Raw genomic sequence first — 27,863 nt, forward strand, 5'->3', positions numbered from 1 at the left:
CTGCCATTGGCCAGTCTGGATGTGCCTGTACCCCTGGTGGAGGTGGAAGTCTGTACTGTGGCAGATGAAACTGTCACTCAGCCTTGCCAGGAACATCCAAGGGAACAGGCTGTGAGGAAACATCAGGCATTTAAAGAAGGTGCAGGTGCTGTATGCCCCCGACGAAGACCATCATCAAGTCGGAGGGAATACCTGTACTGCAGACACAATGCCAGACAGCAGGAGATGTTGATGTTGAGGCAGAAAATCAAGGAAGGCATTGCAACCTGTTTCAAATGAGGCAGGAGGCACAACGGCTCCTGCATTAACTGGTTTCATTGCAGGTGTCATTTGTAAGGCAGCAGGATGAGGAGAGGCAGTGAGCACCTGAGGTGGTAATTGACACACCAAGGGGTGAGGTGGCAGAGAGGATGGCGTGGATGAGAGCTGCCCTCTTGGAGGATTCTTACAGGGCAGTTGAGGAGATTTAGTCTCAGATGAGGAAACCCTGCAATCCCTCCAGGAAACAATGGAGGCCTGACTGCAAGAGGCACATGTGAAGGGTGAATCAGCCTTGGCTGTGGCATTGTCAGAGATTTCAATGGACTAGCCCACTGACTCGTGTATATAGTTCACTATTTGGAGGTTTCCTTTATTCATTTTTTATAGACAATTATTCTCTTTCCATCTTTGTACATAGTTTGTCTTTAATACATTGTTCATTCATTATTCAACCACACTGTTTGCCATCTCTTTGTCCATATGCACCTTTTGTTTGAAAATGATCTACATGTAAGTATGTCATATGGCTGTCATGTGAATTTCGGAAGCACTCTGTGGGTCATGTTGGTACTAGGCTGTTTGCTGGGAGATACGTGTGCATGCTTCGTGTGTGTGATGTTTAATATGATGCATTCATGGTCATTGTATGTATGAGGGTTATTGTAAATGTGGGGAGCTGACATATTTTGAGAATCATGTGTTTCACATCTTTGCCATGCACTTATGTTGCTTGCCTCCTTCCATGTTTTGCAGTACAGGCATGTTAGTCAATAATGTACATGGTGTGCCTGGGTGCGTGATGCATGTATGCTGTAGTTGACAAGGCACTTCATTTGTGAATATGTCCATGTGTTTTGAGTAATGTTGGTGGTTATTTGAGGCAGGTACATTGACATTACTTTGATTGACTTGCAAATATGGCCATGTGGACATGTGCTTCACATGTGTGGGATGGACCATCGCAAGGCTGGGATGGCAAAGGATGGTTGTCTGATGCCATTCCTTGGGCAGGGACACTGCATGTTTGGTGTTGATGCCTCAGTGTTGGTTGAGAACATTTTTGATTGTGTGTCTCATGGTGTCAATGTGGTGATGAGTGAGATGTTTTATAATGGTGTTTGGGGTCTCTTATTGGGGATGGATATTCATTTCTTCATGTGTCTGGCCAGCTGTTCCACAGAGTAGAGATGTTTGAGGTTTCTGGTGACAGATCATTCACCTTTACCCATTTTCTTCTCGAGGTTCAGTTTATTGTACTTTGTGTACCTTTCTGGTACCATTGATGTCTAGGTGTCCCTTTGGCACTTGCTTGTCAATGTGGATGTGCTCACACTTCGAAAACATGTATGGCTTATTGTCATTGGGAAAGGAGAGAAGGGATGTGGTCTCACTCTGGATCTCTGTGCTACACACATCTCATGTGGACTATGTCACCTGTACATCATGGGACCAAATTGTAGCTGCAGTACCAAAATGGTTGGCTGTTGTTGTGCAGCTGAGTGTGATCCAAGGGGAAACATGGAATAGATGACTGTTGTCCTGGATTCAACAGCACTGCTTCCAATGGATCATGTTGGAGGAGTATGTCTGGCAGGTGTACTTCCTGGAAACTGGCCAGAGGAGTTAAGGTAGGTAAGTGCTCCACATTGAACTGGGACATGGGTGTCTTTGGTGTGCTGCCTTACGTTAGGAGGTTGGGGTGCAGATTAATGGGTGTAATAGGATGAGCGCAGACTTGTGGGTGCTGCCTTAAGTTAGGGGGTTGGGGCACAGAGTAGTGAGGATACTGGGACAAGGGCAGACTTCTGGGTGCTGCCTTAAGTTAGGGAGTTAGGGCACAGAGTAGTGGGAGTGCTGAGGTGAGGGCAGACTCGTGGGTTCTGCCTTAAGTAAAGGGGCTGGGGTACAGATTAGTGGTGGTACTGGGATGAGGGTGGACTTGTGGGTGCAGTCTTAAGTTAGGGGTTTGGGTCACAAATTAGTGGAGTACTTGGAAGATGGCAGACTTGTGGGTGCTGCCTTAAGTTAAGTGGTTGGGGTGCAGGTTTTATGGGGGTTCAAGGACAAAGACTGGTCGGTCGCAAGAGAGGAGTGGAAGTAATGCTGATTGCTGGTAAGTAATCCTTGATTAGATTTTCCATGGGTCCGGCGCAAGAGTTGTTGGACAGCACTATGTTCTGTTTGTAAACGGGGCGTGTTGTTTGTGTGTTCTGGGCGCTACTCGTTTTTCTTTGCACTTCAGGTTTCTGCAGGCATTTCATTCTATGAATGAACTCCCAGCACTATACATTTTGTCTGTGCAATGTTCTTACTCATGCGGTTTTAGCACTTTTTTGGTAAATAAGCCCCAAGAGTCTAAATATGTATATAGGTAGATGTATATAGGTACATAGGTTGATGTCTATAGGTAGACTCAAAATTCTATTGTTGCAACCAAGTTTTACAATTTTATCAAATACAATGTCTGTATCTTCCTGTTTAGAGTTTAAGCAAAATCTAACTAGGGATATTTTTGCAGTATATATTTTAATCAGGGGAACATTAGAGAAAGCAAATTCTTTTCATGTTGGGTACTATGTATTTGTATTTTTTTCTGGTGTGATACCCTTTGGTGCTTTTACATCAACTAATGTGCTAAAACGAATACTATGGCACTTCGAAACGTGACAGTGGAATTCTGCCAACCCTCTTTTCTGACATTTCCATTTGTTGCCAACAAAAGCATGTGAGGAAAAGCTTTTAATTACCAGTTTGAATAAAAGACAGAAGTCTCATCATGAGTTGGGCCTTAGCCCTTAAAGGCGGTGGTAACGCTATTACCGCAGCACTTAAGGGTTGGCCCAATCACGAGTGGGGTGGTAAGTGGGAGTATTACCACCAGGATACCAACAGACTGCTGATGAGGCCAAACATATGCACAATATGGAGATGCTTGCTGCTACCAACGACTTTTTATTTCTGTTATTGCTTTTATAGCTACTGTATAACGAGTGTGTTGATGTTAGTAATTCATTGTAAAATTATATAGATTTGTTTCAAGTTATTGAAATGCAAAAGCAGACAAAACAACCTTCCTTAAAAGTTAACTTGTCCTCTATCGACTTCTCTAGAGAATTTAAATACTCCAGAGAAGAGCTCAACTAATTAAGTTTTGTGCTTGTTTGTTCAACGCATTTCTGAATGATTCTTGCTCGGACTTTGTTTTGTTTAGAACACACTTAAAAAGTAACCCTCTTTGAGCTCAGTTATTATCAGTATGAGGTTGGCAGAAATAGCAAAGACCGGCATTATTTGCAAATACCGTTTATGTTTACCACCTGGTTGATTTTTAGGAATAGGGTATACAGAAAATTACAGCCGGACTATGAGGTTAATTAATGGTTGACAATTCCATAAATTCTTTCATCAACCCCATAGGTGGGGGTCAATACATTAGAATCCCTGAAAAAGGTATTTGCCTCATGTAACAAAAAACTGCAGTAGTCTTTTAAAGAGGGTGAAAAAGTGGACACCTTGGATAGCAACCTTCTACCCCCTTTTACAATGTCATCCATATATTATGCAATGTTAATTATGGAAAATAGTATAGTAGCGGTATGATGTACTGTGGCACCCATTTTTGATTAAAGTTGAGCTTTAGAGCATATAGGTGAAATATCTGAGGTCCTACTCAAGCGCTGGTAATTAACACCTATCACTCGACCTTTGTTTGCTTGAACAACTAATACCGCCAATCAGAGTAGGCAACACTGTTAAAATTCGGATTTAAGAAGTAAGTTGCATGCCTCTGCTCTCTTTTGGTGTGATTCTCCACCATGCTCCTGAGTGTGCAACCACATGGTCGCCTTCATTGTCTGATATTCATTTTGCACACTCTGACCATTTTAAGTTCCTAGTACCTTATTTAGAGATGCCCCCTTTAGAAATGCTGTATAGTCTTCAAAGAACTTTAACCAGACTAAAATCTTTGAAGCAAACCTACTCTTTTTTAAATCATATGACTTGTGGGCTGTTTTTATCCACGCATCCAAGCCCTACCTCAAAACTGTGCAGTCCTGACATGGAAAACATCATGATGGCCAGAGCTTCCCAGAAAATGCACAGGGAAATGCATGAAGAATAGGCTGCCACTCATTTTTGCCGATGTTATGGGCACAGAAGGACACTGCCTAAAACCACCATTGGGCTACCCACACAGTAGTCTGAAACCATTGGGAATGGCAATGCTGATTGCCAAAAGCAAACCCATAACTGTTGGGAATTCATTTTCTTAAATCCCAAAAAGGGGTGCAGTACCAGTACTCACCACTATCAAAAAGCCGGCGTTTTAAAACAACACCAGATTTTACTTTTTGTATAAAACTGAATAAATGAACCCAAAGCAAGCCAAAGAAAGACTTACTGAGAGGTGGATCCAATGTAAAGTTATATTCTGAAGTGACTTGAAGGTTTATAACAAGACTGGCTGAGCTGTGGATTTCAGCAGTTTAAGTAAATTTGGACTGAAAGACACTAAAAATCTAAATGTTTAAATTGACTGAGTGACCTACTTTTGAGTGTCACATAGGTTTCAATTGTTTAAATGTCATAGTTTTAAACTTAGAATCAGCATCCTAGCTGCATATGTAAAATAATGTCTTGACTTAAACTGGGTAACAAAAAGTGACATTTTATCTGAAACCTGGCTTAAGGAACTGAATTCTGCCCACCAGCTACCCCCGACAGGAGATGAAACTTGAGTCACAGCTGTGTTCCCAGGCCTATCTGCCTTTTGCTGGCCACACTAAGGATATGCCACCTCTCTGATAATTGAATTAAGGGGAGCCCCCACAGAATACAGGAGCTCTGAACAAAGCCCTGTCCTGACTCAGGCAAATGTTTTATTGGCGGGAGTCGTAAATGGAGCTTCCTCCTGGAAGGACAGGGGAGGAGCACTGCCTGTGAGAGCAAGCTGGCTTGGCAGAACTGGAAAAACCAGAAATTCAACCTTGTGCTGGGGGGAAACCACACCCCTTTGGGGCCAGAACCTAACTCTAAAAAGATGGATCATTCATAGAGCGGACTTGTGAAAATTATTTAAATGATACCATAATTCTTGTGCTAGGACCCGGTGGTATGTTCAGGGGGGTTTTAGCCGAAAAGAGGATATTACTCAAAATGTGTGCATGTGAAAAATCTGACACTTCATCAACTAATGTCCATACTCCTTGCGCACATGTGTGTACATTTGGTTTAATGTCCGGTATTACAAACCAGTTAAAAAGTGCAAAATATTGCCATTTCTGAATGCAAGCTCTCAGGAAGAGCAGATTTGGACAGGGTATACCTCCTGTAATGCATGATGGGTGCATATGATTTTAAAACAATGTGTACCTGTGCAAATATGTTTTTGAGCAAATATAGATTGTGTGTAAAGTTGACAGGGGTGGGTTCTCTGTATCATAAACAGACCTCATCATGATGACACTTCATTTCATTCCCCCTATCAAGTGGAAGCGGATGAAGTGGCCAATGACAAGTGGAGAGGGGTAGAGCCTAGTGATGCTGCACACACACCCATTTTAAAAACAGATAAAAGCAGACAGACAGGACAGATAGAGACTTTCAAATCCATTTGCCGCGGGACGCTCTGCCGGGAAAATCCATACTTTACCTCCATCAACCTCCAGAGAGCTAACATAGAGACTTCAATCTATCCACCTTCAGAGACCCAGACCAGACCGCTGTTAGCAGAACCAGAGAGAGCTGACCCAGATCACTGTGAAGTGCAGAGACCAGAGTCCAGTCTAAAACCTGACCAGATCCGTGGCGAGGCCCATTCTAATTCAAGAATATAGTGTGAGTACCTAGTAGAACTGTGCAGAACCAATCTCTTAGTTAAAATAATATAATTCAAGCTATTTTAATCTAAGTAGAACTGTCTCCTAACTGTCACCTGTCATTTGTAAAGCTGTCACCTGTCATTTTCTAGTTGCAAGCTGCACTTGTCTTTTTGAACTTTAAAATTTCAAATCTGAAAAACGACCTTTATTTAATCGCTCATATCTCCGTGACCGTTTGTCTTAGAGACTTGCAGTAACTTTCATCTGGAAGCTGAGATCCTCGGCTGTCCTACGACCCCAAAACGATAGTGATAGTCGTTGTAGTTCCTCTGTAATCGCGCCCGGCGCACTCGCGAATTTTACCGCGATTTGCAATTTCTCCACGTGTAAAAATCTGCTGCTGCTTGCCTTCCGTTGAAAAAATTCGTTTGCAACCTGACAACCATTATAGAGCATTGCTAAAGTGATCCTGAACTTATTCAAAGCATATACCACTCACCCTAAACCTCTAGGGGGAATTAAAAGCATTTTAATATATTTTTCACTTCATTGCCAGCACATATAAAAGCATTTTGGGCCTGTGTTTTAAACTTCTGTAGTCTAAGCTTACTGGGGTGAACTGAATCACATTTGATTGCATTTCTGAGAACTGTGTGCCTTCCTTCCATTTCCTTGCATTGCATAAAAGGGGGGGGTGAATTGTCCAAGAAAGTGATTACATTGTCTTTTGCTGAAATCCTATCAAGTGATTTTCTGTACTGCATTTCATTCAACATTGCATCCATTTGAACTCTATAAAGCGATAGTGATAGTCCTTGTAGTTCCTCTGTAATCGCGCCCGGCGCACCCGCGAATTTTGCCGCGATTTGCAAGTTTCTCCACGTGTAAAAATCTGCTGCTGCTTGCCTTCCGTTAAAGAAAAAATTTGTTTAACCTGCCAATCATTCCTGAATCATTGCTAGGGTGAGCCTGGACTAATATTAACTAGATACCACTCACCCTGAACCTCTAGAGGGAATTAAAAGCATTTTAGCATATTTTTCACTTCATTGCCAGCACATGTAAAAGCATTTTGGGCCTGTGTTTCCGACTTCTGTAGTGTAAGCTTGCTGGGGTGAACTGAATTACAGTTGATTGCATTTCTGAGAACTGTGTGCTTTCCTTCCATTTCCTTGCATTGCATAAAGGGGGGAGGGGACTGCCTGAGAAAAGTGATTACATTGTTTTGTTGAAATCATATTGAGTATTTTCTGTATTGCATTTTCATTCAACATTACATCCATCTGAACTTATATAAAGCATTCTCTACCACCTTGCATCCATTTGAAACCATAAAAGTATTGTTGCTATCTTATCCATCCTATAACCACTCATCATTGATTATAAAGAAGTGTGCTAGTGCCAGACTATCCATTATTGATTACATATCAGATTAAGTGTGATATCCAATTATTAATTTATTATAAAGTGTGATATATATCTATATTGTTTAAATTCTCAAATAAACCTTTTAACTTGCAAAACAGAACTACTTCTTGGCTCAGTGGGGTCAGGGGGATTCCAAGAGCGGGGTGTTATATAGGGGTAGTCATCCAGAACGCATGAACTGGACATAAAGATATATCAATAAGGGTTTCCATTCAGTATCCCAGACTAGGCATTGACTTAGCTGTAGTGTTGAATTGAATCCTCTTACAAATTGGGGGCTCGTGCCGGACGTTTGGATTAGATTTATCACTTGTGCAGATTAATACAGCGTGCCAGCTGACCAGATACACATATCCGGTCGGATCACACGCTGTGTTACGCTGTAAAGCACTCCTCAAAGGAACGCTCTAAGAAAAAGGTCTGTTTTGCAAAAATAAAATACAAACTTCTGTAAGTCAGGAAGGAACTCAAATTCCAGAATGACGACCTTAGTAGACATGAAAATAGCCAGAGAGCACTTCTTACATAAGTTATTTGTGAGAGGTGAGTGGACTCACCAGGACCAGACGGTCTGGTTGCAGGCCATCACGCAACAGGTCACGGAAACAGGGTCAGATATATGGAGAGATCAGGGTCCCTTACATGTGGCCCTGAGTGAACTATACATGGCTCCTAAGGCTAAGGATGAACAAGACAAGATGGTTAGGATAGCGGCATACCTGTACCTATATATGGGAGACATGCAGGATAAATGTACTGAAAGCCAAGATCTGGCGAATAAGCGACAGATGGCGTTAGAGAAGGTCCAATCTGACCTGGTCTCTTCTGAGCAGAGGCTGCAGAGGAGCCAGGAGTCAGAAGATGATAGTAGGCAGTACATCATTAAAATAAAAGAGGATATGGACATCCTGCAACAGGAAAAGGCAGAACAGGATACCAGATTTTTGGCCTTGCAGAAGGAATACCAAGAAGGTTTGGACTCCCTACTGCAAAACCAGAAAAAGCTGGAGCAACAACTGGACTTCAACAGGGTATGTGCTGAGCAGGTAGTCACCCTGCAAGGCCACCTAGATAGAGTGAAGGCAGAGAGCAACAAACTAATTCTGAAAGACCTGGATACCCAGGCAGAGTTTGATCAGGAGAGCCAAAAAGCTGGTGCCTTTCAACGGCAGAGGGACGACCTGGCAGCACAGATGCAGGCTCTCAGTCAGGAAAGAGACACTTTAGGCCAGGAAGTCTGCCACTTAAAAAAGGAAATTGAAGAAAAACACCTGGCCCTCCAGGGACTGGGTGACCTCCAAAAAGAACACCAGGACTTGCTAGAGCACACCAGGAGGGTGGAGGATGCTCTGGCAAGACAGGAGCAGGCCAATAGGGACACAGCTCAGGAGGTAACCCTCCTGCAGCAAAGACTGGCCCAGTGCTCCAGGACCAATCAGGAAACGCAGAGAGAGAATGAGGCTCTCTGCCAGCACAACGATAGGCTCCAACAACAGGTAGCGATGCAGGAGAGACTGATAGAGGCTAGTAAGGCCTTAACTGAGGAACTGAAGGCGCAGGCTCTTGCATTGCAACAGGGAGCAGGGGCGGATAGAGATGAGGTTCGCTGGGAAAGAGAAACTCCTGAGCATAACCCCAGGAGCCCTAGTACCAGAGGCCTTTATTTCTCTCAGTCCCTGGACTCTGCCACCCCCATGTCCCCTGGCGCACATGAGCACAGGGCCACAGGGATGGCAGATTACTATCCAGCCAGAAGCATGGGGCTCATAGGCCAGTACCACCCAGGAATGGAGGGGCGGGCATCCGGGTATGGGCACCCAAGCACAGTGCAATTTGATGGGGAACCCCAGGAGAGTAGGCCCATTAAGGGCATCCTGAAAACCTCTGCCCAGTTAGGTCAGTGGGGGGGGGTACCCATCAAATCCTGGCAGCAAGGAGGGATCTGAAGACTCCTCTGAGCGGTACAGGACACAGGAGACCAGGTCCCCACATTCTGCCAGCCATTCCCAGGCTCGCAGAATCCGGGAAAACCTGGAAGAACAGACGGGAACCTCTGGGAGCAGTGCCTCTGAGTCAGAAGATGAATGGACCAGGGTTACCCGAACCAAAAAGGCCAATAAGGCAAAAAGGGCCTTGATTAAGGACCCATTGAAACAGATTAAGGCAATCAGGAGCGTCATCACGCCTTATCATAAGAACGCCAAGTACTCTGTTTGGGAACACTTGGAGCTCTATGAGCAAATGATGGAGACTTTCCATTTGAAGGACAGCCAAAGCTGTATCCAATATGTAAAGTGGACATTCTCCCCAGAGTACTCCAGTTTCTTTGCAGGGCTGGAGGACCAAAATCATTCCAGGTGGTCCACCTATAGGGCGGCCATATTAAAACATTTTTCTGTTCACAGAAATCCTCAAGAGTCTCGCAAGGCAGCCTACAATTTGCAATGTGGGGAGGATCAGGCCCCACAAGAATTTGTGCAAGAACTGAAACGTGCTTTTGCGCAGACCACCAGAAGGGTGCGCACAGACAGTAGAGAATTCATTAATACATTTTTTCATGCCTTGCCCAAATACATAATGACCCAGCTCGTGAGGGATTTTCACGAGAAAAGATCTTTAGACTGGGTCATTGAACAGGCGACCCGGATCTATGAGGTGCAGAAGCCAATAGAAAATAAAAATAATGCGCCCAAAAACCCCAAAGCCAACAACACCCCTGCTGCTGCCAAGGTGGCAGAGGTAAAGGTCACCCCCGTTTTAGAGTTGGAGATGGGGGGGCCTAAAAACCTACCTGCACCTAATAATGCTAGGCCCAGAAGGTCCTCGGACCAGTCACAGACAGGGGGCCAGGGAGGCAGCCCCACAAATGGGGTCCCTCGCTCTCCTGATTATGTAAGTCCCCGTTACAAGGGAAATCGACCCATCCTGGGTTATGTGTGGACTCCTCCAGCCCAAGGGGGGGGATCCAGCCAAGCACCTAACCCAGGGAACTTCCCTCCTAACTTCCCACCGGAGGGCAGAAATTCTCCAAACCCTGGGCAGAACTTCTTCCCCAGGTATCCACCCAACTTCCAACCCCAAAATCCTCCACCCTTCTTTCCCCAATTCCCTGAGCCCAGACAACCGAATCCGGGAGAGGGGAGGCCAAGGGTGGAGGGGTATCCAAATCTTCCCAACCAGGGGTACTACCAAAGAAGGGATAGCTACCCTTCCCGGGATCAGCCCAGGGGAGAAAACAGGGCCCCGTATCAGCCTGAGCGGGTTTCCCAGTTAGAGCGCCAGGTTCAAAACATGGCACGGGATCTGGGTCACATACTGAGGGCTCAGCAGAACCCTCAGATCGGCATGCCGGCGCAGAACGCACCCAACTCTGGACCTGGTGCTCCAGAACAATGACGGGGGCAGCACCCCGATAACTCACCGGTTCCCCGGGAGGAGGCACAAGGGGAAGGGGGGTGTAAAGCCTTGGAGGAAGCTTTCTTCCTCACTTGTAAACAGCCCCTGGAAACCCAGGAACCGGAAACAAAATCTCTTGCCCCTGAAAGTCTGCCTCCTAAGGAGCAGAGGGGGGGTAGGAGAAACAAAAGACCCAAACAGACTCAGTTTGAGGAGGAGGTACAGATCTTCCAATTTGAGGGAGAGGGATCCTCAGAGGATCCTGGGAAAAGGATCTTCTCCTTCAGAGAGGGGGGAACTCCTTCCAAAGAAAAATGGGTCCCTAGGGATGCAAATCCAGACTGGGGAGAGGTGGAGACTGAGCGACCGCCGCCCACCATCTCATCCCAGAACCAACAGCAAGAAAATCCCCTGGTTCAAACCCATCCTGGTGACTGCCTCCAAAAAGGGGGGGGGCGGCCCAGAACCGGAACCAGGGGAACCCACAATGGCTCTGATCTCCAGTTGCCAACTTTTTCTTTCAGATTCCCAAGGCTCTCCACAGAATTCTGCCCAAATTTCTTCTTTAGCGATGTCCAAAACCAGAAAGTTAGCCCACCAGTTGTCCAAAAATGTGCATTATCTGTGCCCCCTTGAGGAGAAGGAGGGAAGATACTATGCCCGGTACAAGTACAGGGGCAGGGTACAATTTTGGCACTGGTGGACACGGGATCTCAAGCTACCCTTCTGTCCAGAAGGGCCTTTGACGAACTGAATGCAGGAAGGGGAGAGAATTACCAAATTCCTCTCACCTCTCTTCCTGGACAACTGCAGAACTTTGACGGGAAGGAAATTCCCGTTGAGGGGACTGCAGACTTGGACATTAAGATTGGGCGACACAAGGTGAAACACCCGGTCATAGTTGTGACTCCAGAGGGCACCCCTTGTTTACTAGGGAATGACCTCCTGAGAAGGTTGTCACCCCTAATAGATTGCGTAAACCAGGTCCTCTGGACCCAGACTAGCCGACCAATAAAATTAAAACAGAGTGTCAACCATGTTAGTTTAAACGGCACCTGCCACATGGTTGAACAAAAACCTGACCAAGTAGAATTTCACTTCCAGAATAGCCAAATTCCAGACGTGACAGTAATAGCAGTAGGACAACAGACTGGTGATGGAGGGTCCTCTCTATTTCTGAAAATCAACCTTCCTTCCAGTCTAAAATGGTACTCCACGCTGGAAGGAACACTCTGAGATTCTATACTAATCCACAATCAGAAACTCCCACTCCTATAGTCCAGAAAGATGTGAAATCAGCTCAGAGCCTAGCTGATATTCAGCAAATTGGAGAGCAGTTGTTCATCCCTGTCTAATTAAATGATGGGAAGGACTCTGTTCTCGCTCGAGTGTGTGTGAACAACGGTAAGAGCTTCATCAGCGAAGCCATGTTCCGCCAACTCCCAAAAGATCCAGCCATTCCCACATTCAAACTGATAGACAAATGGGAAATGGACCTGGAAGCACACAATTCCAAACATCTCCTGCCAAGCAGGTGTATGCTCAAAATCTCCATTGGCAACAAGAGCATAGTCCATAATTGTTGGGTCGTGCGAGACGTCACTGCCGCCTTTTACTTAGGCAGTGACATTCTCAATCGCTTTGCCATTAGTTTGGACCTAATAAACTTCAAAGCTTGGTCCCGATTAGCGGATAATCCCATGGGCTTTGATGATCCAGAAAAAGCATTTAGGTCAGCTCAATTGCTACCTTATGCAGTTGAAATTCAGATCAAAGAGGAAGTCACCATCCCAGAAAGGACCCGACAATTCTCCCTGGAAGTGAAAGTTAAAAGAGGACAATATTTGCAAAACCCTGATGCTTACATACATCTAAATGCTTCTCTCCAACTGCAAGGGTTAGGGGTAAACCCAACACCATTAGTCAACATAGAACATGAGACCATTCCAATAGAGGTGAATAACAGCGACTTAAAGAGTATTACTCTAGCCGCAGGCACCATTATTGGAATGGCGGTTGATGACCGACATTTTTCCATAGATTTAGGTAATGAACTGTTAGGGCCAATCCCCAAGGACTGCTTTGACAGTGACAGCGATGACAATACAACACCAGACAGGATTTTTACCCGGCTTGGGGGGAACTTCCTGGTGTTCACTTCCTGCCCCTATGGTAAGGAAGATGTGACTTGTGACTTCAGGAGGGATGAGGTGATTTTCCAGGTCCATGAGGGCTGCCTTTCCCACCTGAAGCCTCCAGTCCAAATCAGCACTCTGACCAGGGACTTCTCCACACAGCTGGAGGAGGCCGCTGAAATAGCCAAACCAGAAGTCTTTCCAGGCTTCAGGCAGATGGTGGAAGAGAGAGTCAACCTAGCTGATGCCTGTGTGACTCTGGAACAAAAACAAAAGTTGAAACAAGTTTTCTTGGATTTCCAAGATCTCTTTGCGGTAGACTCATATGACTGTGGTCGCACTGACATCCACACAACAACAATCCCCACAGACCCTGGCATGACTCCTGTGTTTGTGAAGCAATATCGCTTGCCTCTCGCATCAATGGAGTCCCTTACTGAAATAATTAAGAACCTTGAGTCCCGGGGAATAATCCGTCCAGTCCACAGCACCTTCAATAATCCGGTGCTGGGAATATTGAAGCCAAACGGCCAGTGGAGACTCTGTGCCGACCTCAGGGAGCTCAACAAACGGGTCCATACTTCCCGATGGCCTCTGCCCTACATTGACCAAGGGCTGGCCCAGATTCAGGGGTCACAGGTATTCACTGCAATAGACCTGACCAATGGATACTGGACTGTGCCTGTCAGTAGGGAGGACCAATACAAACTGGCTTTTACCTTTGGGGGCCAGCAATACACATGGACCCGGACTCCCTTCGGATACCTCAACTCCGGCAATGAATTCAACATTTTCCTACATAAGGCCATGCCCGACCTGGGTGCGAGGGGTAACCTGGCTTATGTAGATGATGTCCTCATCAAAAGTTTATCTGTGGAGGAACACATAGCGGAGATCCGTTATGTTCTGACGCAGTTGAGGGCCGCCGGAGCAAAACTTTCCTTTCAGAAAGCACAGTGGTGTAGAACCCGTGTTAATTTCTTGGGGCATGAGATTACTCCTCAGGGTCTCTGTCCCCAGGAAAAGAAAGTGGAAGCACTTCAGAAACTGAAAGTCCCCACAACTCTGCGGGAACTAAGGAGCCTCCTTGGACTGACGAATTACAGCAGAAAGTTCATTGAGGGCTACGCAGAGATCACCAGACCCCTGATTCATCTCCTGAAGGGGGGGTCAAGTGGGAATGGGGTCCAGAACAAGCCGAGGCAGTAAGACAACTCAAAAGAAGCCTCTCACAAGCGCCTTGCCTAGCTTACCCTGTCAGAAACAAGGAGTTCTTCCTGGAGACGGGGTTCTCTAATACGTGCTTGACGGCGGTATTATACCAAAAGCATGACAAGGTCAATAAAGTAATCTCCTATGCGAGCAAAACTTTATCCTCTGTGGAGGAAAAATTCAACGATTGTGAGAAGGCACTCCTGGCAACGGTGTGGGCATTGAAGAATTACCGCCCGTTTATCCAGGGGGAACACATCATAGTGGAGACTCCACACCAGCCTCTGCAATATCTCCAAAGTGACAGAATCCGGGCCGGAAATGTGAGTAATTCCCGAATTACTTCCTGGATTCTGTCAATGCAAGGCTTTCCTGTGGAGGTCAGATATGGCCAAAACAAGAAGAGTCCCCTCGCGCAAGGTCTGGCTGACTTGCATGATTGTGCCAGAGAAAACTGTCTCGAGGACGAAAGTCTAAAAATAAAGGACAACACGGAGGCATACCTTAATTCCCCACACAAAGTCTTTGATGAGGACAAGTGTGAGGGAATGCCCACTGTCTATGTGGATGGATGCTCTTACCATGTTGACAACAACGGGGAGAAAGAACTGGTGGCTGGCGTAGGGAATGCATGGGTGAAGGAGTTCCCAGAACCCTCCGCTGGATACAAAATTGGTCCCCGAAGTAGTCAGGTGGCAGAATTGATGGCTGTGCATCAGGCCATCCTCACTGCTGTCCAGCATCAACTCCGCGAACTGGTCATAATCACAGATTCGGATTATGTACGGAACGGGTTCGTGGAGCACCTGGTTAATTGGAAAACCAGAGGCATGTTATGTGCTAACAACAAACCCTTGAAACATGGGAAGTTGATCCAAAACATTGATGATCTGGTCCCCTCGAATGAGATGACCATCTATTGGAAAAAGATCAAGGGTCATTCCAAAGTAGAGGGACCAGACAAAACTGGAAATGACTTAGCTGATCAGCTGGCCAAAACCGGGGCCGTCCATGGGGATCTAATTGAGATTGAGTCCCTGTTGGGGGAAATCCAGGTCGCTGCTATCACTAGGTCCCAGACAAATGCTCACAACGACCTTTCAATTGCACAATGGAGTAAGGAGACCCCTGATGCTGATTTGATTACCGCTCAGAAGGGGGATCCAATAATTGGGAAATTTTACCAGCACCTTGAGGACCCTGAGAACTTTCCCCTGACGGATACCGATTACACTGGGAAAGAGGACCTAAGAGTGTTGATGAAATGTCCAAAAATGTTCCGAATCCAAGACGGTTTGTTGGTAAGGAAATCCAAAGCTGGCCACGATCAGTGGGTGGTTCCTACCTCATTCCGAAGCCTGATGTTAAGTCACGCCCATGATGCGGCCACCGCCGGTCATAGGGGGTTTCACACAACATTGGAAATCTTAAGAGAGGTTGCATACTGGCCACACATGGGGCAGGACCTCGACCAATACTTGAAGGGGTGTCTTCTGTGTGCACAATTTCAGCCATCATCCCTCACGCACCGTGCGCCTCTCCAAAAGAGGGGGATGACACTGCCATGGTCAGATTTACAAATCGACTTTGTAGGCCCTGTGATTCGCTCTGCTAGGGGGAATAAGTACATGTTGACTGTGACATGCTTGTTTACCAAGTGGGTGGAATGTCTCCCAGCCCCAAATTGCAAGGCAGAAACTGCAGCTGCCCTGATGATTAACCACATCTTTTCCCGTTTTGGTCTACCTCAAAGGATTGAGTCAGACAGGGGTAGCCACTTCACCAGTGAAGTAATGACAAAGATGTGGGAGATACTGGGGGTCAAAAGGAAGTTGCATATTGCTTACAGGCCAGCTTCTTCTGGGGCAGTAGAGAGATATAACCGAACCATTGTGAGCATATTAAAGAAGTTTGTGGCAGATTCTGGGCCAAGTTGGGATATCCGATTACCTCTGGTCCTAATGGCCATCAGATCTACCCCTTCATCTGCAACCAAAATATCACCATTCGAGTTGATGACTGGGCGCAAGATGGTGCTTCCGCAGCATTTGCTCTATAGGACCCAAGAGCAGACACTGATAAATGCCTCCACAACTCATGAGTATGTGGAGAATTTAAGGAAACACCTTCAACATGCTTTTGCTTATGCTCAGCGGAATCTAGAAAGATCAGCTGATAGCATGAAGACCCACTATGACCTGAAGACTTCCAGGAAGGAATATATGGTGCGGGACCGGGTCTATCTATACAACTTCCAAAGAAACCAGGCAAAACAGCGGAAATTTTTGCCTACGTGGAAGGGACCCTTTGAGATTATAGACAAAATCTCCCCTGTGGCCTACAAAATCCACATCCCCAAAGGTCCTTTGGCAGCGGGGGAAGACAAGTGGGTCCACATAAACCAGTTGAAATGTTGCCATCCCAGGCACACTCTGCAACAACTGGAGGAATCCTCTGGAATCCTAGCGGGTACTGTCTCAGATTAATTCAGTTCCAACCATAAAACATACCACATCTAGTCTCTAAAATATTGTGATTTGCATGAAACTGTCTCTTAGTTATACTGTTTTTTTTTCAAAAAAAGAATGTAATGTTTCGTTATGATGAAATGCATATGCTGCCCCACTATCTCAACAGTGGTGGAAAAACGTCTATGAATAGGTATTGCCGCTCTTCCTTTGTCGTCCTAGGAGAAAGAAAACCGGGAGACGGGCCAAGGAGGACGATCCGGAGACCGGGAGCAGAGACGCAACGGGCCCGGGGTACCGCCCAATCTTCCCATCAGGACCGGCGAGGAGAACCGATCGATCCGACCGGATGGAGAAAAAGATGCTGAACTATGCCATCTATAGGAAGAAGATGAGGAAACATCCCAGGTCTTGCGAGTCCCATCAGTGAAACAGAATGGCCATCGCAAGAGGGGGGCTTGTGGGATGTTTTTATCCACGCATCCAAGCCCTACCTCCAAACTGTTCAGTCCTGACATGGAAAACATCATGATGGCCAGAGCTTCCCAGAAAATGCACAGGGAAATGCATGAAGAATAGGCTGCCACTCATTTTTGCCGATGTTATGGGCACAGAAGGACACTGCCTAAAACCACCATTGGGCTACCCACACAGTAGTCTGAAACCATTGGGAATGGCAATGCTGATTGCCAAAAGCAAACCCATAACTGTTGGGAATTCATTTTCTTAAATCCCAAAAAGGGGTGCAGTACCAGTACTCACCACTATCAAAAAGCCGGCGTTTTAAAACAACACCAGATTTTACTTTTTGTATAAAACTGAATAAATGAACCCAAAGCAAGCCAAAGAAAGACTTACTGAGAGGTGGATCCAATGTAAAGTTATATTCTGAAGTGACTTGAAGGTTTATAACAAGACTGGCTGAGCTGTGGATTTCAGCAGTTTAAGTAAATTTGGACTGAAAGACACTAAAAATCTAAATGTTTAAATTGACTGAGTGACCTACTTTTGAGTGTCACATAGGTTTCAATTGTTTAAATGTCATAGTTTTAAACTTATAATCAGCATCCTAGCTGCATATGTAAAAAAATGTCTTGACTTAAACTGGGTAACAAAAAGTGACATTTTATCTGAAACCTGGCTTAAGGAACTGAATTCTGCCCACCAGCTACCCCCGACAGGAGATGAAACTTGAGTCACAGCTGTGTTCCCAGGCCTATCTGCCTTTTGCTGGCCACACTAAGGATATGCCACCTCTCTGATAATTGAATTAAGGGGAGCCCCCACAGAATACAGGAGCTCTGAACAAAGCCCTGTCCTGACTCAGGCAAATGTTTTATTGGCGGGAGTCGTAAATGGAGCTTCCTCCTGGAAGGACAGGGGAGGAGCACTGCCTGTGAGAGCAAGCTGGCTTGGCAGAACTGGAAAAACCAGAAATTCAACCTTGTGCTGGGGGGAAACCACACCCCTTTGGGGCCAGAACCTAACTCTAAAAAGATGGATCATTCATAGAGCGGACTTGTGAAAATTATTTAAATGATACCATAATTCTTGTGATTTTTCTGCCCACATTTTAAGACGTGCTAGGACCCGGTGGTATGTTCAGGGGGGTTTTAGCGGAAAAGAGGATATTACTCAAAATGTGTGCATGTGAAAAATCTGACACTTCATCAACTAATGTCCATACTCCTTGCGCACATGTGTGTAAATTTGGGTTAATGTCCGGTATTGCAAACCAGTTAAAAAGTGCAAAATATTGCCATTTCTGAATGCAAGCTCTCAGGAAGAGCAGATTTGGACAGGGTATACCTCCTGTAATGCATGATGGGTGCATATGATTTAAAACAATGTGTACCTGTGCAAATATGTTTTTGAGCAAATATAGATTGTGTGTAAAGTTGACAGGGGTGGGTTCTCTGTATCATAAACAGACCTCATCATGATGACACTTCATTTCATTCCCCCAATCAAGTGGAAGCGGATGAAGTGGCCAATGACAAGTGGAGAGGGGTAGAGCCTAGTGATGCTGCACACACACACCCATTTTAAAAACAGATAAAAGCAGACAGACAGGACAGATAGAGACTTTCAAATCCATTTGCCGCGGGACGCTCTGCCGGGAGAATCCATACTTTACCTCCATCAACCTCCAGAGAGCTAACATAGAGACTTCAATCTATCCACCTTCAGAGACCCAGACCAGACCGCTGTTAGCAGAACCAGAGAGAGCTGACCCAGATCACTGTGAAGTGCAGAGACCAGAGTCCAGTCTAAAACCTGACCAGATCCGTGGCGAGGCCCATTCTAATTCAAGAATATAGTGTGAGTACCTAGTAGAACTGTGCAGAACCAATCTCTTAGTTAAAATAATATAATTCAAGCTATTTTAATCTAAGTAGAACTGTCTCCTAACTGTCACCTGTCATTTGTAAAGCTGTCACCTGTCATTTTCTAGTTGCAAGCTGCACTTGTCTTTTTGAACTTTAAAATTTCAAATCTGAAAAACGACCTTTATTTAATCGCTCATATCTCCGTGACCGTTTGTCTTAGAGACTTGCAGTAACTTTCATCTGGAAGCTGAGATCCTAGGCTGTCCTAGGACCCCAAAACGATAGTGATAGTCCTCTGTAATCGCGCCCGGCGCACCCGCGAATTTTGCCGCGATTTGCAAGTTTCTCCACGTGTAAAAATCTGCTGCTGCTTAAATTTGTTTAACCTGCCAATCATTCCTGAATCATTGCTAGGGTGAGCCAGGACTAATATTAACTAGATACCACTCACCCTGAACCTCTAGAGGGAATTAAAAGCATTTTAGCATATTTTTCACTTCATTGCCAGCACATGTAAAAGCATTTTGGGCCTGTGTTTCCGACTTCTGTAGTGTAAGCTTGCTGGGGTGAACTGAATTACAGTTGATTGCATTTCTGAGAACTGTGTGCTTTCCTTCCATTTCCTTGCATTGCATAAAGGGGGGAGGGGATTGCCAGAGAAAAGTGATTACATTGTTTTGTTGAAATCATATTGAGTATTTTCTGTATTGCATTTTCATTCAACATTACATCCATCTGAACTTATATAAAGCATTCTCTACCACCTTGCATCCATTTGAAACCATAAAAGTATTGTTGCTATCTTATCCATCCTATAACCACTCATCATTGATTATAAAGAAGTGTGCTAGTGCCAGACTATCCATTATTGATTACATATCAGATTAAGTGTGATATCCAATTATTAATTTATTATAAAGTGTGATACATATCTATATTGTTTAAATTCTCAAATAAACCTTTTAACTTGCAAAACAGAACTACTTCTTGGCTCAGTAGGGTCAGGGGGATTCCAAGAGCGGGGTGTTATATAGGGGTAGTCATCCAGAACGCATGAACTGGACATAAAGATATATCAATAAGGGTTTCCATTCAGTATCCCAGACTAGGCGTTGACTTAGCTGTAGTGTTGAATTGAATCCTCTTACAGACTGATTCAGAGATGCATGTATTTATCAGACCAAGAGCAATCCGGGCTCGCCCGGCCGTTCCCTATCAACAACAGTTAGGGCTATCATGACATTTAGGCAGACTAAAGAACATTTAGTGTTTCTCTTTTATATTTAGCACTCTGAAAAACGGCTGTCCTATGAAGTTAGTTGGACATGGCTTGAACAAAACTGATGTTTTTTCTAAAGGGGTTTTATACTTCAACTTCCATTAAGGTCAGTAGGATTATTTTACTTATATCACTTATGTTTACAGAACATCTAAAATTTGTATTGAATTTTGTTGTGATTTTCTTTTTTTTCTCACTGAGAGTGCACAGGTATTTTGGTGTGTTCGTTCATCAAAATATTTTTGTACCCTTTCAGACTCCAACAGGCCCATTGGCCACCTTTATTAGTGAGCTGGTCTACAAAAAGTACTCAAAATGTTTTGCCAGAAGCCACATCCACTGCCCCCTGACATCCTCCTCTCAATGAGCACCCGCTATTATGGAGGAGTCAAGATTTCAAACAGCTGAGCTGCTTGTTGAGTCAGACAGCTACGGTGCTGTGGCATGGATCATATTTGTGGGCAATGCAGACATTTGTTTGGCATTATTTTGTTTATTTTTTATTTTTTATTTTATTTTGTATATTTTTCAAACAAAACCTTTACACAAACAAATCATTCAGTTCATGTCTTTACAACTCACAAAATACATCATCATCAGCCATCGAGTTTTGAAGTCAGACAACAATATGAAATATAAATTAAAATAAAATATTTGGCATTGCACTTGACTGGAGAAACACTGACAAGCTGTCCCGGGAGGATAGCTCAACAGCAATGCGCTTGCCTTGGAAGCAAGACGACACGAAGCAACACAGGTTCGATCCCTGGTCCGTGCTTAGACACCTCTGGTTATTTAAGCGCATTATAAATATGCAATTAAGACAAAAAAACAATTATGCAACAACAACAAAAAAAACAATTCCTGTAACAGTGCCTTGATGCCCCTTGCCTGTGTGAGGGCTAGCTCCAAACGTTTCTGGGTGCAATGTGAAAACTAGCATGAGCATGTATTTATTGTGAGCACAATTCCATGACATTTCTGACACTGGCATCACATAATGTGGGGGCATTGTGGCTTGCACCATCATACATTGTTGCACGTCCCAAGATGTCCCAAGGATCTTGCCTCTAGCCTCAAGTTGCTAGAAGACTGGAAGCACAGCCGGTGCCTTGCGATGCTCATCCCGAACCATAACAGGATTCTCTCTGGGTGGTCTGTGCTTCACATGGGCTCACTTCTGCCTCTAAAACCAACAGGAATGGCCGGTGCTCAGAGCTCTGTAGATGGTGTTCATCATTAATATGTTTACCTTAAAATAAGCAGGCCGTAGTGCACTCAGAAAGGATGGTTGCTCCACTAAAAGTTAGGAACTGAAAGGTGGCTTCATTAAGGAGATTTGGAGACGTCAGACAAGGGAAATTCGGCCCTGCTGCTAAAACGGTATGTTACCTGCCCGCGTAAATGCTTGCGACAAGGCTCCGGCTAATACGTTTATTATCAAAAACCTGAGTCCATCAAGTATTAAAGTATGCACATATGCAAGTCCATGTATAAACTCAGGAGCAGGAGTGCGGACAGTGCAAGCGCCGACCTTCCTCCAACTGACTTTCTGGGTATTGAGGTGCCGGGGTGCTCTACTCAAGGCTCTGTCATCAATACTTCCCTGACAATCACTGCCATCACTGATTCCACTTATAGTGAATCTGCCAAAACAGCTCTTAAACCTTGGCAATCTATTAAGGAATGTTTTGCTGCCAAGACCCCTTCTATATATATTGGATATTTATAATGCGCCTATACAGCAAAAGGCGGTTCAAGGTGCAATAAGACAAAAGGGGAGGCGGGGCAGGGATGAAATAACGGTCCTACTAGGCCTTGTTTCATTCAGATTGTGCAAGTGCCGTAACAAGAAGTGAGGGGGGGGCAAAAGGGGGGAAAGCACTGGTTAGGGCGGAAGGGCCCATGGGTTATGCGAGAGGCAGGGTGGCCAAGGGCCAGGGGAATACAGAAAGTGCAGGGGAAAGAAAGTCCACGTGCTAAGAGCGATGGACGGGACTGGAAGAGCTGCCAGGCTAGTGCAGGGGGATGGGGCCGGGGAGGGCAAGTGCAGATGGGGGGTGCGGTGGGTGGGGGTCAGGGGACACCAAGTGCACAGGTAGATTGGACGAGAAGGGCCTGGTGCCCTGTAAGAATCTGAAGGAACCAGGCAACTAGTCAAAAGGAGGCAGATGAGACCTTAGCAGGGAAGAGGGAGAGGGAAGAAGGGAGAGAAAAGTAGGGTCTTGAGAAGCTCCTGGAACTTAAGGAGATCTGGCCCAATTCTGAGAGGGGCAGGGATGCCATTCCAGAGGGAGGCACCTGCAGAGGAGAGAGATCTAACCCCCACTATCTGCTTGGAAAAACGTGTGATCTGCAGAGAGTTGGAGCTAGAAGATAGAAGGGCTCTAGCCGGGAGGTATTTAGGGAGAGAGAGATGGAGGTAGTGGGGTCGCAGGCCCCAGAAAGACTTGTGGATGATGTGGAGGGTCTAAAATTTGATCCTCACAACAAGCGGGGACAGGTGGAGGACCAGAGCTCTGGAGACATTGGGTTTCTGGGGGAATGTGAGAAAAGCGAGAATGCCTCAGAGGAGGTGGAGCTGAAAGTGTGTCTTGTTGGCAAGGTCTGTGATGTGAGGAGAGAAAGAGAGAGAGGAGTCAAAGAAGACAACAAGGTGTTTTGCCTCACTGGAGGGTGAGAGGAGGGGGCCCATGCAGAGCAGCCAGAGTGAAGGAGGGAAGGAGCTGGAATCCCAATGAGAAGGATCTCAGTCTCACTGGCATTAAGGTAGCAATCATTAGCAGTGCACCATGCCTTAATAGCTGATACACAGTCAGGAATGAGAAAGGGAGAAGAGGAGGCAGTTGAGGGAAGCTTGAATGAGAGCTGTGTGTCATCCACATAACACTGGAAGTTAGGAGAAAAGGCAGAGATCAAATGGGCTTGAAGGACAAGGTAGATGTTGAAAAGCCATGGCGAGAAGATAGAGCCCTGAGGGACACCACAGGAGAAAAGTGAGATGGAGGACAGAAAAGGACCCAGTTGAACCTGGGAAGGTTGGTCAGAGAGGTAGGAGGTCAACTAGTCCAGAGACAGGTCATTGATGCCAAGGATATCACAGAGCTGATTTATAAGGGTGGCATTATTGACCGTATCAAAGGCAGAGGAAAGGTCAAGAAGGATGAGAATGGAAGGAGAGTTGGAATCGAGATTACAGAGCAAGTCTTCAAGGGTATTCAGGAGAGCAGTTTCCATACCTCTGGCTGCTCTGAAGCCAGACTGGTGGTTGTGGAGACAACCAACATATTTCAGTGTAGTGGATAAGCTGGGGGATGGCCAGCTTCTTCAAAAGTTTGCCCAGGAAGGGGGTAATAGAGATAGGGTGGTATTTAGCTGGGCAGGAGCTTTCAGTGGATGGCTTTTTGAGGAGAGGGTGCACAAGGAAGTTCTTGAGGAGTAGCGGGTAGGATCCAGTCACAAAGGAGTGATTGCAGAAATCAACCAAGGCTGTTGCAAGGGAGGCAATCTTGTTCTTGATAGTTCTGGAGGAGCATGGGAGCATCTGTTTGGATGAGACTTTCATAGAACAGACTTGTCTAGAGACCTCATCCGGTGATATGGGAGATAAGGAGGGAAAGGGAGAGGGGGGCCAAGGGATACCTGTGAGCGGGTGAAGAAGAAGGGAGTGGTGTAGAGGAGAGTGAGGACAGGATGTCCTGAGTTTTAGTAATGAAGTGAGAGGCCAGTACAGTACAGAGGGTCAGGTAAGGCAGAAGAGAAATGGGGACTGTAGTAAGATTGGAGAGTTCCTTGCAGATTTTGAAAAGTTCAGTTGTGTTTTTAGTGGTCCCAGAGATGCAGGCTTGAATATCTTCTTTGAGTGGATGCATAATCAGTATTGCCTTTTGAGGAGGCGTCAGGCCAGTCTGTCAGAGGATGTGCTTGAAGCCTGTAATTTCCCCTCTGCAGCTTTGCACTTACATTTCTGTAAGGCCAGGTCAGAGTTATACCAGGTGTTGGGCTTGGAGGCAGACGTCATGTGGATCCTCATGACAAGGGCAAGGATTCCCAGAGTGTTGGAAATGGAGAGGTGAAGGTTAGTAAGTGTTGTGTCAGTAGGAGAGTCAGTGGCAGGAGTGGGAGGGGTAATGAAGGTGGCAGCAAAAGCAGCAAGTGACACTTCCTCCAATGGTCGAATGATGGAGAAGGAGACTGCCACTGCGGGCGGGGGCTTAGCCAGGGGACACAGGAGATCCAGGTGAGAGGACAGGAGAGCATGATCAGACCAGGAGAGAGCTGTAGTGAAATAGTTGGAGAAGAGGATGTGTGCTGAGATGAGAGCATCCAGGGTGTGTCCAGCTAAGTGAGTTGGATGGGAGGGAAGAATGTAGAGGGAAAGAGAGTCACAGAGGTTGTGGGAGAGTCCAGAGGCCGCATCAGGGGAGTCAAGGTGAATATTAAAGTCGCATAGGAGGAAAAACTTGTGGTTGGAGGCTAGGAGAGAAGAGGTAAGGTCAGACCACTCTGAGAGGAAGAGGGAGACTGTACCAGGAGGCCTGAAGGTGGTGTCCAGAGTCAGGGAGTGAATAAGAGAGACACCAAGCCTGCAGAAGAGGCATTCAAAAGGGAATTAGGACTGAGTGGGTATGACAGTAGCAGGGACCCATTCAGGGAACATGAGGGCCACACCGCCCCTGGACCGGTTAGTCCTGGGTTTAGATATGATTTTATGTCAAAACTCGTGATAGAGCTGGCAGTGAACCACATCTCAGTGAGAGAGAGGACATTGAGGTTGAGGTCTTCAAGGACGTGACAGATGTCAGAGGAGTGTTTAACAGCAGAGAGATAGTTGAGGGTAGCTAAGTGGAGCTGGTTGCCACTTTAGAGGGTCTTCCAAGGAGGAGTACAGGAATGTGGTACACCCATAGGTGGTGGTAGAGGGTCCAGAGGGGTGGCACAATGAGGAGTGGCAGGAGAAGGGTGAAAGCCGAATAGAGACAGAAGATGCCTGTCAAGAGGAAAAGGTTGGACTGAGAACCCTGGAGCATGACAATGCCATTCAGGTAGACTTTAATGATGGCCCTAGAGGAAGGGAAATATGCCAAGAGTACTTCTCAATGGGTGTCACCATTAATGGGTGAGTAAGAGAAATGGGAGAGCACTGAGACCAAATGGAGGGTCCAGAGGTGCGTAGAGGGAACAACAAAGAGAATGACAGTGACATTCTGCCTGGAAGAAGCATTGACATAGGTGTCAGCAATGGGCAGGCCTGGATTGGAAACCTGGAGATACTTCTTCAACTTTTTCTTTCCAGACTTCGAAAGAGAGATAGGATAGGTAATAGAGTTGCAGTTAGAGAAGACATGGGAGATTGAAAGGACCATGAAGGGAGTGTGCAGAGAGAAGGAGGGGGGAAAGAGGAAGACAGGGAGAAATTGCAATGCATGACGCCCAACTACAACACAACAGAAATGCAACCTTCTAATTTGAAGTGTCCAGGATAAAGGGAAAATGCATAGGTTTCTGCATACAGCAGAGAAAGCAAAAACACCCAGATTCGACTTTCCTAGATGGAGGAAAAAAGCCTACATTTCAAACACACAACAGATGCAGTGCACACAGATTTGACTTTCCTAGATAGAAGGAATACATTGTAAATTTCAAATACACCGCAAATGCAAAACACTGATTATGACATGCGCAGACTGCAAACTTAGCTAATAGGGGTAATACAGGAGGATAGCTTTTCCCTCTGCCCGGACCCTCTTACCTTGTCAATCGCTGTTGGTTGATGGCTGAGCTGCATGCTTCACCGTCTAATACAGTCAAACACAGAATTGAGCTGCTACTGAACGAGCTGCCCTTTTCCTCAGGGCCCTTAGCTGGGGGGCTGCCCTGCAGGTTCACATAAGTGGGCTGCACACCCAATCAGGGGTCGGGGTGGGGTGGGAGGCAGGAGGGAAGTTAAAGGAACAGGAAGGGATCGGGACTAACAGGCCAAGATGTGGCGAATGCACACTGAAATCACCAACACAGAAGTTACTTTTTAACTAAAGAGGGGAGCGAAAGATGGAGAATCACTCACTACAGCCACATCCAGATAGAAAATGAGCTGTGCTCAAACCAGCTCTGCATCTCCACAGACAGGCTTGGAATTTACAGATAATTGTGCCATAACCCCCTGTGACCTGGAACTGCTATTTAATGAGGCGACACAATGTCAGTCAACCATTTCCACCACTAAAGCCCTGACTGTTAATTCAGATGTCCATACAGTTCAAACTGCCCTTCCTTAAAGACTCACCTATTGTTTTTGGTGACACTTCCATCTTGTCGTCGTCAGATTCTTGTAGTTCTTATGTTGCTGAGTGGGTTTGGTACAGATACGGCCTTTCGGTAGATAGGGATGCCAATACCAACTTGAGCCCCATCTCCATTGCTGCTCTCAACATGGTCCTAACCTCAATGGTATCCCTTTATGACAATATAAGGATTGAAGTAAAACACCAGGCTGACTTATTACTTACTACTACTATTATATAGTATTGTCAACTGCTTGGACTCTTTTCCGTGTAATACCCACATAAGCAGTGCATCCATAGGTACTCCAGCCATTACTGAGATCACGCTACAACCCACAACCCACAGGGGAAGTTAAAGCTTTTGGATAAACCAACTGGCTCATCCACTGCTGGGAATAACACCAAAGTCAGGGGTACCTTCTATTCAAATTTGGAAGACACTGCCATCATCATTCTCAACTCAGGTTCTCACTGCAAATGGGCACATTTCCAAGAAGAAACAGAAGGATCATAAAGCCACAAACCTGATTAAGAAATCCTCTACGAAATTCTTACATAAGTTGACAGCCCAAATTAATAAGCAGGATAACATCAACAAGAAGCCCTGCATTCAAACAAAAATTAAACTTCTAAAGACTACCACCTCTAACACCTCCACACCATTAATTTTTACCTCGTCAAATTAGACCTCTATTGAACCACACCAATGTCTTTGCCGTACTTTATGAGCAAAGTCAGTTGAGTTTATGGCCAAGTACCAGAACAATTTGGTCTCCTTGGTGAACCCCTCCAGAATTATACAGGATTTGATGTTGTTGAACCGGGAGTCATTTTGTGAAACAGGCTCTGATGTTGCTCCTGTAACAGAATGGGCCCTCTCAGGCTCATACATGACACTTGCTGTGGCAGAAGCCTCCTCCTTTGGAAGTGATCAAATCAAGATCACATGCCACCCATCCTCTTCAGGTCGCTTTAACCACTGACTACCAGCAACTACAATCTGGCACTCTTCACTGGTCATGATTAGCATCTGTACTATCGAAACTGTTTAACCAGGCAAGATGTCCTCTGGGATGCCTTTAGCATGCCCTTTTTCCTAACAGTAGCTTCTTGAAACACCTGTTGACATCAGCTTCTTTTGTCAAATAATTTTCCACTTTTTCTATTTTTGCAAGAAGTATGGCTCCTGGATTGTCCTCACGGGCTCTAGATTGTTTTCCCACCGGCCTCCTGTGGTAGTCTCGGTCG

Source organism: Ambystoma mexicanum, chromosome 5p (assembly GCF_040938575.1).
Source record: "Ambystoma mexicanum isolate Mex_15411 chromosome 5p, UKY_AmexF1_1, whole genome shotgun sequence".
Taxonomy (NCBI): domain Eukaryota; kingdom Metazoa; phylum Chordata; class Amphibia; order Caudata; family Ambystomatidae; genus Ambystoma; species Ambystoma mexicanum.